Consider the following 19,258-nt stretch of genomic DNA (forward strand, 5'->3'; position numbering starts at 1 on the left):
ATTTGCAATTCTGCTTATGTCACCCTCAGTGAGATATAGACTTTCTTGTTGTTTAACATTATACATTGTTAAACCATAAATACAATTAAAAATAACTCCATGTGCATAGTGCAATTTCACATAGTGCAATTGCCACTAACAGGATGCCAGATACAATATGCACAGAATAATATACACATTGAAAAATATAAAAAGATGAAAAACATATACAACTTAAAAATGACAGTATACATTATCTTACTGGAAGAATGTGATCATATTAGGAAAATGTGTTTAGGAATTATATACATATTTCAATGCATAGCCTTTAATGTTTCATAGATGATAACTTGGAAATACATGATTAACACCAGATAGTGATCACGTCTGTGGGCTGCACTTTCACCACCCTTGGTATGTACAAGGAACACTTTAATTTTGGCAAGGGGCTAAGCAGCACTGTCAATAAGCAAAACCTAGTAATGAGGAGTAATAAGATAAACCACTTTTGCACCTTGACAGCCACTGAAATAAACTGAAAACAAAGGAACTGAGAGGAGGAGCAAAGTAACACAACTCAGTGCAACATAAGATCAGGTACAAAATGCAGGAAAAGTACAGAATGAGATTCATAGGAATGTTGAACATAGAAATAGTTCACAAAACCCTAATTAAATTGAGATGATGTTTTTTTCACTCTCCTATATGACTATATTTAGTTAGCCAGGCATACATTACTCTCTTCCAGCCTGGTGATTTTCTTATAAGCACTAACACCCAACTTTTGCTATCACTTGATATGTTTCCTATTATGTGAAAGTGAAGCAATGGTAGAAAGCCACATTAATAAAACATAAAAGAATTAATCCAAGATTATGACTATTTTATGCAGTTTATATGCATTTTTGTTGGTTTGGCCTCCAACTGAATCCTGTACTGGTATGCAGCTGGCAACTCCGTTCATACAGCAGAGATATTGCAAGGTTTCCCATCTTTTGTCTACTTGTGTTTCCTTATCTAAACACTTAAAGGAACTAATTGGACATCATAAATTCTTGACAGAGAGGCGAATCCATCCTGCTGTGTCACCTGTCAATTGCAATCCCATTAATACTACTTATATTGCACTAGATTAGGTGCATAGGGACATACTGGCAAGGCTCTTTCTGTGCTGGAGGGAAGAAATATAGAAATTGTATTTAGTCTGCTTTTCTTCCTGTTTCTTTTCCATTGGTGGGGATTTGGGACATGCTTACAGCCCTGCTTATTACTTCTAAACCACATTTAACCATAGGGTAATGCCACCTTGAATGTGTGCCATCCCTTTAGATTTGTCAGCAAACCAACCATGAGTTCTCTCCCAAATGCCAGAAGCCGAATCCAAGTATACCCAGAATCCACCACACCCAGAGGCAGCTCAATCCATTACGCAAAGTAAGCATTTGCAGTATAGTTGATTTTGCCCAGGGGCGTTCTTGAGGGGCTCTTGGGGGAAAATAGACCTTGACATATGTGAGTTGTAGTTACTGGGATGTATAGTTCACCTACAGTCAAAGAGCATTCTGAATTCCATCACTGGTTCAATGATGGAATTGAACCAAATATGGCACACACAGCTCCAATTACGAACAGAAAATATATATCAATGATTGGTTGGGGGGGGGGCAAAATACTGTTTACTTACTATTGAAAATTACCTAGGGCTTCCTCTGACCACACCTCATTTGCATTATAGAGCATCTCAAAAGGGTCTGTGAGGTTATCGGGCCGCTTAATCTAAGGAAGCATTTGCCATTGAATATAACTGCAGATCAATACAATCAGTAGGGCCAACCATTATGCAGAAGAGACTGAAATCAATCACTCCAGGTTCCCATGGATCTTTTTCTCCTCCCTCCCTAATGCTCCATCACTCCTTTCTATAAGAGTAAGTGCAAATAGCATCTCCTGCAGCACATTCATTTTATGTTTTCTCCGATAATCCAAGGGTGAATGCTTATCTCTCCCCAAAGCTCAAAAAGGTATCCAAGTCCCCCACTGAACACAGAGCAAGCAACCTCCTCAGTATATTTGGATAGCCCAATTACCATGGCAACATTTTTATCTGCTTTGGCTTTGACAAGCCCATCCAATTTCTCCTGGCGCTTTACACTATTATTTCCTCACTTATGCCAAGCGAGCCATCCTTGAATGCCTTGGTCAGCACTTCACCTTTTAACAAATTCTCTTGCAAGCTGCAGGTTTAACAGCAAAAGCAGGCTTCCCTTTCTCCTTCACTAGACAGTCCCAGTTGCATGCCAACCTTGCAAGTCCCTGTTTGGGAAAATGAAAAGGGAGGACTGAGCTTCATCAGCCCATCCTTCATTTAGGTGCTTAATTTAGGACATTCACTATGGGAAGATTTCCCATAATACTCTTCACACAGGTATGTATGCTCATGCACACAGAGAATGCATGCCTCCCCCGCCATCACATAAACTGCCTGTTAAGGAGAGTATATGGGAAAGAGTATATGGGATGAGGATAAATATGTTTCTCATGGGTAAAGACAGATGTAAATTTGTTTTCCAGTTCTGTTTTGTGTTTTATAATTGCTATACCTATTTACATACCTATTTTGATCTTCCTTTTTTTCATCTTCATTCTTAAACAGAATTTGGTTTCCTCCTTGCATGTTGTTTTTCTTGCTTTTGTTATTTGCTTCAAATGGTTTCCAGTGTATTGCAACCTTAAGGTCACCTTTTGGGTTTCCACAGACAAGCAAGCGAGGAAACCCTTGTCCTCAGAGTTGTAGTTCTATGCTCAGTTACTCTCTCCCCTTTGCTTCTATCTTTAGCATCAGCTTTAAATCCCTTACTAATGTTCTCTGTCTCCAATTTGCTCATCTTTTAAAATGGCCAGCCAAGGAAGCCATTCTTTTTTGGTCTAAACTGAGCAACATAAATATAATTTCTCTGTGTACATATTATTATTCTCAGAAACTTCCTGATATTTTGGCAGGTGAAGTATGATGTCTTAAGTCAGACATACACCTTGAGGGCTTTGCAGAAGTCAAAATTCACTACTGACTGTACAATGGCGAAAATCTCCACCAAACCCAGGTTTTTCACCTGCAGTTCTCCAAATTTGGTCATTTCCTAGTTGATAAAGAGTGAGAAGAACAACAGACTATCACTCAATTATATTCTTATAGTTGGATGCAGACAGTGCATCTATAGCAGTAAGTCCAAAATCCTGGTCTTCTAGGTGTTTGGACTTCAATCCCAGAAGCTACAGCTAATTTGGAAAATGATCAGGAGCTGAAATCCAAAGATACAAGGTTGGGAATTACTGATTTATAGAGTCCCCTAAAGGACTTATGGAAGTCCATGCAGATGCCTGTTGCTATGCACCCAGCTATAGAAAACTAGCTCATGATAGCTATGAGGTGTCTTGTAGTTACATCCTTTTTCTGTTTCTTTGTTTTGAAAATTAAGGCCACTTTACAGAACATACTCTACATATTCTTCATCATTCTCATACTATGGCTACCAATCACCCTGTTCTATAAATATGCAGGTAATACCCCATAGCTACAAGAGATTGGTTACACGCTCACTCACACACCAGATATAAAAGTCCATGGATGCTCCTTATATAAAATGGTTGATGAAGCAGAGTACACATCAGTGAATCCTGTGTTGATTGCTCCAGCAAGCAGTGCAAAGTCAATGGAGAAGTGGCAAGAAACACATCTCTGTGTTTTCTGGTCTATCTCCAACATTGAATTCATTTGCTCTGTACTAGATTTGAATATTTTGGATCTGTGAATGTGCAACCCATGGATATGGAAACTATATTCCCAAATGATATTACTGTAAAGGATGCAACATGGCCAGCAGGCTGTCAACTCAGTTGCTGCTTTTTGCTACAAACCTAACAAACTGAGGGAGAGGCAGAAGAGAGAAATACTTAGTGCCATTGCTAATATGTTTGCCACACCCTAGAGTGGGTAGGGGAGGGGGAAGGAGAAATTTCTGATTTTTTGTGGGAGAAATTCACAGAAGGGATTCCCTGAGTTCCTCTACTATCTGATGGAAAATATGGTAGGGAATTTCATAAGTCATGACACTGCCTACTTGAAAGAAATGCAGATGCAAGTCAGTAAGTAACCATGGCCAAATAATCCAGGATTAAGTGGCCTACAGATTTTTCTGGTAAATAATGTTCAATGGCTAAACAGATGGGCATCATCATTGATAGCAATGCTGGGCCATGACTTCTTCACATGGGGCTAAAATCAGTGGAATACACAGGTTTAGCCCAGATCACCCACAGAATCCACTAGATCCCATCAAACGATGCCAGCATGGCTCTGTGGGTGAAGGAGGGTGGAGCTAGTGCATGCCACAACCAAGGCAACATGGGAGGGTATCCATGTTGCCACTGGAATTCATGGGGGAAAGCCACATGCTCCACGCATGCCCCACACTGTACCAGTTTCTGCTGTACCAGCTTCTCAAAAGTTTTTAAAATGTCCTGGTTTCTAGTTTCTCCTCCCACTTTCCTGCTTTGTCCTCTCCTTACTTCAGTTGGGGTAAATGTACTTCAACATGGAAAAGAAGAGTACACTCATTTGGTTCCTCTTCCGTTTTTTAAAAAAGCTTTTCTAAATTCAGTACATACATGCCAAAGTTTCTCCACTTAAAATGATTGTTTGGTGTCCTCTTTTAACTTTTATCCTCTACTTGCCTGGCCAAAACTATGATGTTGCTTGTCCACATTTATCCCAGTTTTCAACTGTGAAATGTTTGAAGAAGAATAGCGGCAGGGCTGGCCCAAAGATATGTTCGTTCATGTGGACAGGCCCCTTTGATTTCCAGGCTACTGTTATAAATTTGGTTCCTCTCCTATCAAGGAAACATTTCAAAAGAAATATTTAGGTTCCACCTGTGAAAGCTGGAATCTCTGCAAGCTTGGAGTCTCTTTGATATACAACAAAGCCCTAACGGGAGAAATAAAAAAGGTAGCAAGTATTATATTAGCATTGTTAATTATGTGCTGACAGGGTATTTTGCATTTTACAAGACTAAGATAAAGATGCAGTTCCTGGCCTGATGAGCTTGTAATGTAAAAATCAAACTCTCATCGACTGATCATACTATGAATGTATCACCCAGTTACCTAGCAACTTCCGAGACCTGATTAACCCTTTTTTAAGGGTGTACAGCACTTGGGAGGAAGAATTCCCAAATGATTTTTATCTAATCGTACGCATGTCGGATTCATGCTTCCTCGTCTTCGGCCAGTTGTTACTAGAAACTCTTCTTGACTATTAAGCAGGCTGGAATATAACACCTCTGATGCTGATAAAATCAGGAGAATTTAAAGCCAGTTTGCCTTTGTTTAAGACTTACATGCCATTTCTTTTTGTGTGTGCAAGTTTCATTGTTTAACCAGCTTGGTTTCAACATTAATCTTTGAGGACAGATCAAAATATACCTCCAGAAATGTCTAAAGGAAAGTTGAGACAAAATTTATCAGAAGATGTTCTTATGGGGACATTTCTGAGATTTTTTTTCATCACCTGGAAAACAATACTTTTTTGCAGAATTTTCTTTGAATATTCTTTCTCCACAGTGACATAGAACATGAGAAGAAACATTTGTTCCAGATGTGATAGCTTGATTTGAATCATGGTATAAAATTTGTCTTCTTTTTCTAATGTGTCTTCAGGACAAACTATTGCTAATTAGTATTGCTCTCGTAGTTGAAATGACACATTATTGGAACTTAACATGCAGTTACAAACAACAATAAGCCAGAATTCCTTAAAACGTTCCCCTCATTCCTTCTGATGTGAGTGGCTAAAGAAACCAATATCTTTTTGTATGTGGCAGCCCAATTTGGTTGTGGTATAATTAACATCCAAACTTGACACTCTGGCTTGTATATCTCTTCTAGGCAAAGGAGAAAAAAGGCAAAAAATAACCATGGGCTATTTTTTGGCCCCTCCAATTTTGGATATCACAATAAACCAATCATAGGCAGAAATTGCTGATTTTTAAGCTGCTCCTGCTTGCTGCAGGAATAAACAAACAATATGTATTAGCACGCTTCCTCCACTGCCAAGAAAGAGAATATTCTGAATTGCAAAACTGGTCAAAGTGAGCTAGGTTTCTGCATTGTGTGGTGGAAGTAAAAAAATGGCACAATGTGAAAGGATCCATGCTTATCTAGTCCTGCACCTACAATTTACTGAAGCTTCCAGCTGCTTCTCCTCCCAACTGGAGGAGCTATCTCAAAGCCACCTAAATGCTTGTGAGAGTCTGTGGTTGGTTCTACATTAACCCACCAGTGCCTGGTTCTGTGTATCTCAGTGAAAAATGAGTTAATATACATTCAGAAGTTGTTAAAGTCCAGGAGTTATTTATGTGAAGAAGACTTGGGGTTAATGTTCTGGCGACCCATGTAAACACACACGAGGCTTACTCAATATGTTTTGAGGGCATAATGATGACCTGGGTCCAGGAGTCTCAGATGCCTGTCACACATAGGGCAGTTCCTTTCAAGAAAGGTTTGCCACAATGAAGGTTCAATTTGTCTAGAAAGCCACAACAGAGATGGGAAGAAATCTTTGTCAGGTAGCTGCTGCCTCCCACCTTGTTATCTGGAGGCAAAGCCAGAAGAGAGAGCAATTAAAAACTCCCACGACAAAATTGATAGACGGCCAGAGGGAGAGGGAGAGAATCATTCTCTGATTTATCTAAACAATCTGACCTCTGCAAATTGCCTTCCAAGAGGAAAAAAGAATTCACCAACCCATTACTGTAGTTCTTATCACTATAATATTTATCAAGTAGAGGGATTTGTGCACCAAGGAAGATTGCTTATGGTTATTATTGTTAGGGGTAGCCCTCTTGCCTGCTTTATATATTACCCAAGGGGATTAACACCCGTTAAGAGTCCAGATATGTGTGTGTATGTGCCTCAAGTCATCTGTCGACTTAAGGCCAACCCATGAATTTGCTACTGCACCTGGTATTCATTGGCAGTCTCCCATCTAAGTAGGGGTCAATTTGCTTAGTTTCCAATATCAGACAGGATCAGGCATTAAGATTTTAGGCATTTCAAAATGCAGGGCTAAATTCTTATTCAATATGGCAATTTTTCTGGAGTTGAAAACATCCCATCCTTGAAAATAAGTACTTTCCTATTCTAGAGCTTGACACTCTGCCAAAACTACCTGTCATGGACAAGATCAATATGGATCTGCATTCCAAGACATAGCCAAGTCACTGGTTCCTTGGGTGAGCCCATTAATTTTTCTGAAGGATGGGCTCTGAAACAAAGGCATAGAAAACTCAATAAAAATAAGCTGCCCAAGCAAAGCAACCTTAATGTCTTCTACCTTTCAGGTGACACCATCGCTCTTCACCCAGCTGTGCCTCAGGAAATCTGACACTCCATTCCAACCAGTAAATGGCTAAGGCAGCTTGGAAGCTACCTTTCATAGTTAGGAGTGAGGCAGGCTTGGGAAGTACATTTATGCACCCTGTGCAAAATGTAGAGTTTTGGTGTATGTTTCCCATTTTCCAGCTCTATTGAAATCAGCATACCTTCCTGAAATTCAGAAATCACCAATATGCTATTAGTATTTGGTAGATGACAAACAAAAACTGTTTTTAAGAGATGGGAAAAAAACCCAAGAACCTAGTTTTTCATGCCTTCTGATAATTTTTCACCATCTTCACATGTGATGGACTTTGTTCATTTGAACAATCACATGGGGAAGTGTGGTCTCTACTAGAGGTGTGCAATTGAGTTAAACCCTGTTCTGTTTTCATTATACAGGTGTTGGTGGACCCCCATATCTTTGGGGGGGGGGCTGTTGAGGGCGGTCAGGAAAGAAAACCGTTTTTTTATCCAGCAACCTAAAGATCTGGGAAGATTCAGCCCATTGACTGCAATGGGCAACTTACAAGGCTCTCCTTTCCATCATTTTTAGGGCATCCGTCTTAAGAAACCACCATTTCTGGGATCATTTCTCCTTATATCCTTCAATAAGACCTGGATTAAAGACATCGGGCTTAAGACCCCCCCCTTTTTTTCTGGGATCGTTTCCCTCAACACCCTTTCAATGAAGCTGAGTTAAGGCACCCTTTTAAAACACTTATTTCAATTGGAGCCATGCCACCTGACAAACTAGATACAAATTAAATTATCTCCTCATTTTATGGTGGCTTTATAAATGGTAAAATACCTCTACCCCACTTTTGAAGTTTGTGTCACTGGCAGTTTCTTAAGTGTGTAGAAAGTAAATGGTTTATTTATTGCTATTTGAGTCAAAAATCAAGCCAAGCCACGCAGAACTGTGAGAATTTAGATTACTGATGTATCTCTCTCAGAAGCGGCCTTGCAACATAAAAATGGAAACTCAACTTGGCTAAAAGATATGTCATGGCTTTCCTTTGTTCTGATTAGCTCAAGAGGCAGGGCTTACAGGGAACTCCCATGCATGTGCGGCTGCCTCTCCGCGCTTTACGTGTAGCCAAAAGAAACCAAAAGCAGTCATATTTGGCAGCATGTGCCATTACGGCTGGCTAAAACAACTGGAGCACATTTTGAAAAACGGATCCATGCACAACTTTAGTTTCTACCCATGCCACTTTTTTCTCTTTTTTATATAAGGGAACCTTTGTTGTACAGAAAATGCACAGATGTATTGAAACTGTGCATTTTCTGAAGATGTTTCAAAATTATAGTTAAAGTTGCATGCAAGATGATTAATGGTGACAAAAGGAGCATCGAGACATGTTTAAAGACTGTCCACAAGAATACCCACACTTTCACATCACCAAAATGATCTAAAACAGAGAAATCTGATAGTTCCCATCTCACCTTAAAATGAGCACTTTTACCAATTTCTACACAAATCAGAAGTTCTGGAGTCGATTGCTTCATAAATCCAAAAAGTACTCTTGCATTGTTTGATGGGTTCCATGGGACTCTGACTTTAAAATGTTTAGAAATGAGTGAAAGCCAGTGTATGATGAGATCCTAAGACAAAGCAGCCAATATTTTGGTTTCATGGGTTTACAATCAGAACTATTATAAAATCGCTTCTTAGATACCTAGGATTGGTCCCCCAAACAGTTCTGCAAATGAGTCATCACAGCACAAACTGCACAGATAGAACTTTCATCACACCCAATAACAACTCTGTCAAAATGCCTATGGACTGAAACAGTTCACATGGTCAGCTGCCAGTTGTCAAATAATGAGACATCAAGTGATGTGCACTCATGTGCGAACCAGCCTTCACATTTCTTGGTTGAATTACTGGAGCAGCCTATTCCACAAATACCTACAACCTTCTCTTTTCTTTTGGTGCTCTCCACTGTTTCATGAGTGAAATATTTCACTGAAAAAATGCACTTATCCAGAAGGTGGGCATTAAGGCAAATGGGTGATGGATTTGTGGTCTGTTCCAGAATCCCTTGATTCTATGTCTTCCTTATTCTATAAAATACGTTGATTTTCTTATTATATAATATACATCTAAAGGTCATTTTGCAAAGAAATTGGAAAATGACAGAATTAAATACACATTCCCGTAACCATTCAAGACACTTAAATAGGGATACTTCACTTGATTGTGCCCATTTTAGCAAAATACTTTTGTGCAATTAAATTATAGGAATTTAAAACATTTTATTTATTATCCAATGCCTAATTACCTTTCATAAGAAAATAAAAGTAATATGAATAAAGCAAAAATGTCAGCAGAAGATGCCAAGAAGAACTGAAAGAAAACAATAGATTAACAAGTGGACAAAACCTTTATTGAGCAATAAATAAAAATGTTGAATACTTCCATTTGCAATGTTTGGTACAGTAGTGCAGAAAATTGTTATTTTTCCTATTGCTTTTTAAAATTCTTTTAAAATCTGAATCTTTACCTTCTCCCAACAAGATGGCTGAGGAGACAGAAAAACTGAATATATGAAAGGGGGAAATGTTAACTTCTTTTGTAAAGAAAAGAAAAGAAACAAGCATTTTTGACATCCAGTGACCTAATACAAGAAGGGAAAACATTGTTTTCTGTTTTAGTTGTATATTTGTGGAAGGAAAAGCCCATTGCATTGTGGAAAGAAGAAAGCTTCTTTGGTCTTACTGAACAAAAATAATTGTGCAGAAATTAACTAGTTTGTCAAAATCTATTTCTGTGTTTGTGTTTTAATATCCTACCTATCTTAAAATTAAAAGGGTACAAGCCTTTCTCCTCCCAGGGCAACCTGACAAAGTGGAAATTTAGCCAGTGCAACATTTCCTTTCAGGTAGATATACTGTTAAGAAAAAAAAATCACCGATTGAATTTCTGTTCATTGCATAAGTGTGCAGATAGAATACCCTTGTCAATTACAGTATTGAATTTCCACCTACATTTGGTCCCATTTTCATGACCAAGCAAATAAAAGTAAAAATTCCACTAAAGCATATTTCTGCTCTTATCCCTTATAAGAGTGTATGCATTCTATACTATTACGTATGGGACTTTATTGCACAAGACAGATAAACTGCACTATCACACAATACTGTGTGCACCATGCTGCCAGTCTACCTCCTCCCCATCCCCCTTCCCCTACTACTGATGGGAAAAACTCATCAATAGCTTGCAATCCTGCACCATTCCTGCCACCTATTTTACATGATACATCCATTCTATTTCTTTGCTGGCATGCCAGCAGTTAAGTGATATCAGGTGTGGGATCGGAGCCCCCAGTGGTGCAGTGGGTTAAACCCCTGTACCGGCAGGACTGAAGACCAACAGGTCGCAGGTTCAAATCTGGGGAGAGGCGGATAAGCTCCCTCTATTAACTCCAGCTTCTCATGCCGGGACATGAGAGAAGCCTCCCACAAGGATGATAAAACATCAAAAATCATCCGAGCATCCCCTGAGCAACATCCTTGCAGACGGCCAATTCTCTCACACCAGTAGCGAGTTGCAGTTTCTCAGGTTGTTCCTGACACGACAAAAAAAAAAAGTGTGGGATTCTACTCTGCTTCCACTCTCTCTCTTCCCATTTACCATTACCAAGCTGTCTGTTTTGTGTATTGTCGAAGGCTTTCATGGCCGGAATCACTGGTTTGTTGTAGGTTTTTTTGGGCTGTATGGCCATGGTCTGTTTTGTGTTTGTTCAATATTTTACAGTTATTTTGCCCTTTTTTTGAAACTGTTAAATCACTCTTTAAAACAATAAACAATTATGGATCAGCAAAAGTTTGGTAAGTCAAAGCTATGAGGTTATGCGGAAGTACGATTGCGGGATCACAGACTGACAAACTGGTGCAAATTAAGAGAGCTGTGATATTAAAGAGTATGTTGAAGTATGGTTGTATGACCATAGACAGGCATAGGGGTACAATTGTGAAGATGAAGAAAGATATTGAAAGTGCTCATCTTGATATGTATCCACTATCTATGAGTATAATTGCTGTGAAATAGCATCTTTGTGTGATAAAGTCTGAAGTCTTAAATTAGTCATTTTATAATATATGCTACAAAGACATTTTGCATATATTTTGACATTGAATATAGTAATATAAGGGCTGGCACACTATATCAAATGGGCGGAGAATAATACTCTGCCCACATCCTCACCTTGGAAGTCAGATTCCAAATGCCTGGTGCATTTTACTGTTGTAATTTGGTGTGTGTGTGCGTGGGAGGTGGGGGATGCCCAGACAACACTCAGCTTCCATTCTGTCACTGCAGATCTGGAAGTGTGATGCTAGCTTTCTCCTTCTAAATGAATAAGACCCAATTGCTGCCTGACACACCAGACAATGAACCCATATGTCACCAACAGGATTCCAGTCAACATGTACAATTTTCACTAATCTATGGATATAAGGAGATAGCCAGCTTGCTGTAGTGGCTTGAATGAAAGACTCTGGAAACCAGAGTTCGAATTCCTGCTCTGCTATGGGAACCATAGACAATTCACATTCTCTCTGCCTCAGAGGAAAACAAAGGCAAACCTCATCTGAACAAATCTTGCCAGGAAAACCCTGTGGTAGCATCACCTGAAGGTCACCATAAATCGAAAATGATTCGATGGCAAATAACAACAATAAATACATTGTTATTATACTTCTATTTCATTTGAGTATTCCATCAGAAAATTCAGGAATGTACAAATATTAAATTATAATTTCAGATTTTGATTTGTAAAATATGAATTGAATACAGAAGGTTGCACAATGCTGGCACACATCTGAAGAATGGTGTAGTGCAATCATGGTGGAACTGTGTTAGTATAGATTTATAAGGTAGTATATCTGCCTGGAAGCAATAGTAAAAACAAGCGACTTTCTCAAGCCCTTTTTTGCAAGTCCCTCAGGCCTCCTTTAATTCACTATCTTCTCTTGTTTTCATTGTTTTTCAACACCGCTGACTCAATGCAGCACAAAACAACAGATTATGAATATGCAAATAGCACTACAACAAGGTATAAATAGCTTCCCCATTTATCCTAACTAATTCCAGTTTTTTTTCTGAAGGTTTTTGGATGTTGGCTGACCTATTTAGAAAGATGTGAACTTTATTATATTATCTAACATGAATGAGAAAATGTGTTGAAATATACATACATGTACACACATAATACAAAGCTACCGGTGTGTGTGTGTGTGTGCTGATTATTCAAAGCATTTTTTCCCAGCAAAAAGAAAAAAGGATATCTAATTTGCTGCTCTCCTAGTTAAGATGATGAAAAAAAAGTGCTGACAATGACAGGCCAGATATAAAACTGCTTCTCAACTAACAACCGTAATGAGAAATTTTCTGTCTGGGTTTTGATCTCCCCTCAGCGTGATGGCTGCCCTTTTGCAGACTTGCATTCCGATCATGAGCTCATGTATGCTGATAACAGCATGCAGCCAGCCTCAGCATTATGTTGGGACTGTTTATTGACGGTGACAGTATTGATTGGAGGAATAGTGTCTCCCATATGCCTTGATATTGCCTAAAAGTACTGGAGACAATCTTGTATTTTGTGCAGCAGATGTAGGCACAGAGATGTACATTTAGGAGTCCCTTTGTGCAGTTGAGATCAAGAATGTTGTGACAATCATTCAGTAGCTGGTGGATTTATTTGTCTGCTTGTTTATTTGACAGTTGTTTTTGTGCCGGCAAATCAGAATTGAATCATATAGACTTCCTAAACCATACACAGATGGCAAGATTTTCAATGGCAGCATGGGAGGATTTGCAGAGTGAATATTCGGTTTAAAAATTCAGGTTAGACTTCCTGTAAGATCCCTTCCATTTTTCCTTCATGGCCATTCTGGTATTTTACTTAAAATTAATTGCTTATCAAAGCTTGGAAAGTTACTTTTAAAAAGCAATAGGTTTAGTTCTGAAACTAACAGAAGTAATACAGTGGACACTTGTTATTTCCTAGGGTTTGGTTCCAGAATCCTCCTGAATACTAAAATCCATGGATGATAAAATTAAGTTATATACAATGATGGATTAAAATATTGTTCCTTATATAAATAGCAAAACAAAAGTTTGATCTTTTCAAAAGTGGTGGTAGTGGGGATATTTTCAAGCTATGGTTGGTTGAATCCATGGATGAAGAACCCGTGGACATGGAAGGCTGACTATAAGTAATTGTAAGGATTGGTTGCAGATTGTTTTTTGAATTATTCAAATACAACTATAGGAAAATTGGAGAATGGCCAGGTGTTAGAAGATTAGGTCAACAGAAGCCTGCATGGTATAGCGGATTGAATGTTGGACAGGGACTTTGGGAAATCCAGCTATGGAAACCTACTACGTGATCTTGGGCACATCCTCAGTGTTACAGAAAGCCAATGGCAAACCCTTTTTGTGTACATCTTGCCAAGAAAATCCTAGGATAGAATCACCATGGCCATCTGAACAAAATTTGCCAAGAACACCCCAAGATTATCTTTGCATTGCCATAAGTCGAAAACTACTTGAAGGCACACAACCATAACCAAAAAAAAAAAAAAAAAAAACACCAAACAATAATAACATGTCACCTGCAGGACCTTAGTGGGTTACATAACCTTTCTAGGCAATTTTTCTTTAAAAATCTTTTAAAAACTCATTACTCAAATCTCTCTCCCCCCCCCCCCCCAACCCTGGGCAGAGGGTTTAGGGAACTGTTTTTCCACATAATGACTTCGAGTTTACTTTCTGGTTAAAATTCACTTCCGCTTTACTTTTTTCATGACATAAAGACTTCTCCTGGATAAGGACATTTCAAGTAAAATGAGAAAAGCCATACATACACCTCAAATCCCACACCCTTCAGAGCTATATGTAGCTAAGGGCTCCACTTTCTGAACTAAAACAACTAAAATGGGTTTCCTATGATGGAGCCCCCAGTGGCACAGTGGATTAAACTGCTGAACTTGCTGACCGAAAGGTTGGTGGTTCTAATCTGTGGAGCAGGATAAGCTTGCGCTGTTAGCCCCAGCTTCTGCCAACCTAGCAGTTCAAAAATATGCAAATGTGAGTAGACCAATAGGTACTGTTCTGGCAGGAAGCTAATGGTGCTGCATGCAGTCATGCTGGCCACATGACCTTGGAGGCATCTACAGACAACACCAGCCCTTCGACTTAGAAATTAAGATGAGCACCATCCCCAGAGTCAGACACAACTAGACTTAATATCAGAGGAAAACATTTATAATCACGTATGATACTACATAATGAGGCCAACAGCCTGTAATTATAAAAGTAACTGAAAAGTGTTAGCAGTATGCTGCAAAAGGAATGATGGCATTCACCTTTACGTTACAGTTACACAGTAATTGAGTGATGCCCTAATTAAATAATGAAAAATAATAATGTCAAAAATGATGGTGAGTAAGAAGTTATTTGTAAATGGGCATTTCCAAGATCTGGTATATGTGCATCCATGTGTGTGCACACACACACACTCCCAGGGAAGCAAATATTTATTACCTAGTCATATGAAACCATAATTGCTAACTCCAGACTTCTACCTCTTTCGCTCTAAGCAGGCCTCCGAGGTTTAGCACCCCATCCATTTTCTCTCCTGACAAGTTCCATTCACCTCAGAATGCCTCCAGATCATGTCTCCTGCTTGCCAAGAACTGCCTGCTAACTACAGCACATTACAAAACATGCCACTGCAGCACAGAATTACAATCAGAAATACAACTGTCACAATAGATTACCACACTAGTCTCGCTGAAGTCGTATTTTTCTGTTCAATAAGCAATGACCCTGAACAATCATATTCTCATTAGTGAAGAGTGAAAAATGGGGAGACTCAGCCTGCAATATTATAACTGCTTATATGGGAAGAAGCCTTTCTCAAGTCAATGGGGTCAGACATGAAAGACATAGTCCTGTTAGTGTAGAATATCAGTATACAAAGGGATTTGCATGCACCTTAGACACTAACTGAGATAGTAGCATTTCATAGTATATGAAAGCTTATGCTGCCAACTTCATTGACACCTACCATGTTATCACACCAGAGCTTTAAAGCAGGCAGCCCTGCATTTCAGCTGCTTGCAGAATTCTGGGAAATGTAAGTTAGGGCAGGGCCTTTTGAATTCTCAGTTAGAGAGGTTCTTGCCTTCCCAAACTACATTTCCCAGAATTCTGCAGGCTGCAGGAATGCAGGTCTGCTTGCTTTAAAGCCCTGGTGTGATAACGCAGCCAGTCACATTTCAATAGAAGTTCTCATGACAACCCTCTTCTTGTCTACCAGTTCCTTATGTCAACTTTAGACATTCTCCAAATTATATGGTTGCACCACTCCTCTTGGTCTCGTTTAGCCTTGTGCAAACACTTAATACGCATAGAGAATCCTGATTGATCGCCACATGATCACCAACTTCTTCCAAATATATTCTAGAGCAAGCATGGAGAAAGAGCAGGCTGCAACCACACATAGACCCTGAATTCCACGTTTGCTCTACCTGGAACCAATACTCCAAAGGCCCTTGCCTGCCAATTCATTTAAATTTGAAATGTTCAGGCAATTTCTCCTCGGACATTCTGGAAGTCCTTCAGTGATGTGAACATAAATGGAAATGCCTTCTCTGTAGAATAGTGGTTCTCAACCTGTGGGTCCCCAGAGGTTTTGGCCTTCAACTCCCAGAAATCCTAACAGCTGGTAAACTGGCTGGGATTTCTGGGAATTGTAGGTCAAAACACCTGGGGACCCACTGGTTGAGAACCATTTCTCTAGAACCTCCCATCCCAAATCAAAATACCTGATCAAAATAGTGACTGAGACAACATAAAGGTTATTACCTTTAAAGCCCCACGTAGTTTTATTCCAGGCTATCTGAAAATAAGTATCTCTATGAGTATTCTCTATGAGAATGCACAAATTTTAAGGTCTTCTGGAGGAGGTTTTATCTCTGTCTCACTGCCTCACCACCATCATAGGCACAACCAGTGAAGGTGAGGAAGACAGCTTTCTCAATGACTACTCTTATTCAGCCAACAGGTAAAGACCTTTTTGTTTAGGCAGAACCCTGGTCTTTAAATTTAAAGAATGGAACAGAGGAATCATTTTAATGGCTTTTTTTTGTTTGGATCAATGGTAGCTGGTGCTACCCAAGGTGATGAATCTACTCTAGTGGGGGATGGTGTTCAACATCTTAGATAGCTCCCAAACATTTATTTTAAGAGCCAAATTCGATTCACTATCCTGCCGACATGAAAGCCAAACTAGCAGCCACCAACAAAGAGCACAGGATGACTGCCTTGAGGTTTGTCGCTATTGCTCACCAGCATTTTCCATATTTCATTCAAAACAAAGATATTGTAGCACATCATGTAACTCCACATGTTGAGGTCTACTCTATGAAAGCCTGAAATAAACTCTTAGCCAAGGTTTATGATAATTTAACCACTGTGCTGTGCTTTCTCTGATGTACCAAGAGACATAGGTTCCCTTCTGTCCATTATAAGAGTGTGTGGAAGACATGAAATTGGAACCAAGGGTTTTCCAGCTCCTGCTCTTAGCCACAAACCATGCTATGCCGGCTCTCAGCTTTCTGTTTGCACTGTGATCAGTTACACACTGCCTGCCAACAATTGTAAATGATCACTGACTAGACGAATCTGACAGACGCTTCCCCAGAGATTCATGAACTCTGCTTTATAGCAGGTGGATGTGCGGCACCATCAAAGTCAAAGAATGTAAACGGAAAAATTACAGCTGGGAGAGGGGAAGGGCAGCAGGTGAAAGGAGTGCTGAAGGAGAAAGAAGCTGGAGTAGGGTTTATACCAGTTTAATTTATATGCTTTTTAAAAACAATTTTTCGATGAAATAATGTGTTGAGTAATTCTGGTGAAACTTTAACAAATGTATTTCCTGCCTTCTGTGTGCCTTTGACAATAGATGTTCTGCTGGTATCTCCATCCAGTTGTTATGACACAATCCAGCTGGAAGTGTTTTATGGTATATAAGCAGCTAGATTTTACTTTTACTGAGAATGTTCTCAGCAGACATTTTTGGTCTGAGAACATTTCAGAGATTTTAATCTTTCTTGACTTAATGCCTCTTACATTGAAAAGGAAAAAAATTAAAGGGACAAAACAGGTCTAGTTCTCAGAAGTTCTACACATACTCACATATTTTGTGTCTGTTTATGCACCCATAATTTCCTGCCCACAATACTTTAAGAACAGAAATGAATGGAGGTTTCAATGACATTTAACCTGTTCTGGGTTTTACTTTGAACTTTGAAGGTTCTCAGTCTCAGAAACCTGAGTAACTCCTTTACAATTTGGGTTAAAACAAACACAGATTCACTGCCCTTCTGAACATGGAAGCCATCAGTCACTATTGTTCAACCACTGATTTCCAAACTTTGGTCCTCCAGACCATTGATTTCCAAACTTTGCAACTCCCAGAAGTTCTAGTTGGCTTTGCAAGCAGTCAGGAAATCTGGGACCTGAAGTCTAAAATATTTGGAAGATCAAATTTTGGGAACTACTTTTTAAGGATTATATGAGTCTGGAGAATTCAAAATGGTAGCCAGGTGGCCAACATTGCTATTGCAATCGCTGTGATTTAGAGTAGGAGCAGCAGCTCAAGGGGTGCCTTATGAAGAAAAGGATGATGTTATACTACTCTGATAAAGAGGAAATTTACCAGTGCAGTATACTGCTGGAGATTTTCTACCTTAAGTGGAGAAACCAGGTGAAATAGTCCCGCACATCTTAAAGCCTATATTTGGTTTATATGAAGGAGATTCAAGAAGCAAAAAGTACAGCAGTTCAAGGTGCTCACCAATATTTAGAGGTAGGGATCACAGTTGTATTCAGATTTCTAACTGCAGTTTTAACCCCATATTTAACCAGGGAAACACCAGAATATGGCTACTGTGTCATTACCTACTTTTACTTTAGGAATCTGTCTCCAAGGAAACCCGTTTCATATGATAAGATAGTTTCCCTTCCAGAAAAATGAGAGATGTTGGGATCCCATCCATTAGCCACAACAAATGGATCCCCGAACAATTAATAAAGGGAAACAGGTGCTGGAGGAGACAGCCAACAACTGAATGAGTAAAAGTCACTGGAGTTGTGCAAAGTCAACAGAATTGCACTAGAAAAACAGGAAATGACAAAGGGAATATATTGTTTGACAGGTCTCCTTCAACCAGATGAGAAACAGAATATGGAATGTGGCAGAAAAAAATAATAAGAAAGAAGAAAACAGGAAACATAAATCTGGCTGCTAAAACAGCAAGGATATATCCTCTGAAAACTTCTAAAATGACCAGCATCAAACTTGATGTTTATATTGTACGTGTAAGTGAGTCAGCCCAATGGCGCTTTAGTTAAGTATCCTGTTTCACTGGCTCCAGGTGCTCCACAGGAAACTCACAACCATCTGTTAAACGCTTCCAGTACATTTCCAGTTGTTCACTCCTAATTTTGAACAATTGTAGGCTTAAATCATTATATATCATCAAGGTGTTGTCAGATTTACCCCAATAATGTGTCAAACAGGTTTGCATTGGCTAACTTCCCCATTTTTTCTTCGTCCTTCTTTTCCCATACTACAAGAGAAAAAGGAAAGAAAGGTATTATGTGGAGAAAGGAAGCAAAGAGGGATTGAAAAGAGGAAAGGAAACAAGAAAAAAGAAATCCAGTTAAATGGCAAAGGCACGCCGCCGGCAGCCAGAAGGAGGGATCAGGCGCTGCCTGGTAGCCGCCAGACCATCGCCGCGGCAGTTTTGCACCACTAGCGCCGGCGGC

Source organism: Anolis sagrei, chromosome 5 (genome assembly GCF_037176765.1).
Source record: "Anolis sagrei isolate rAnoSag1 chromosome 5, rAnoSag1.mat, whole genome shotgun sequence".
NCBI classification, from domain to species: Eukaryota; Metazoa; Chordata; class Lepidosauria; order Squamata; family Dactyloidae; genus Anolis; species Anolis sagrei.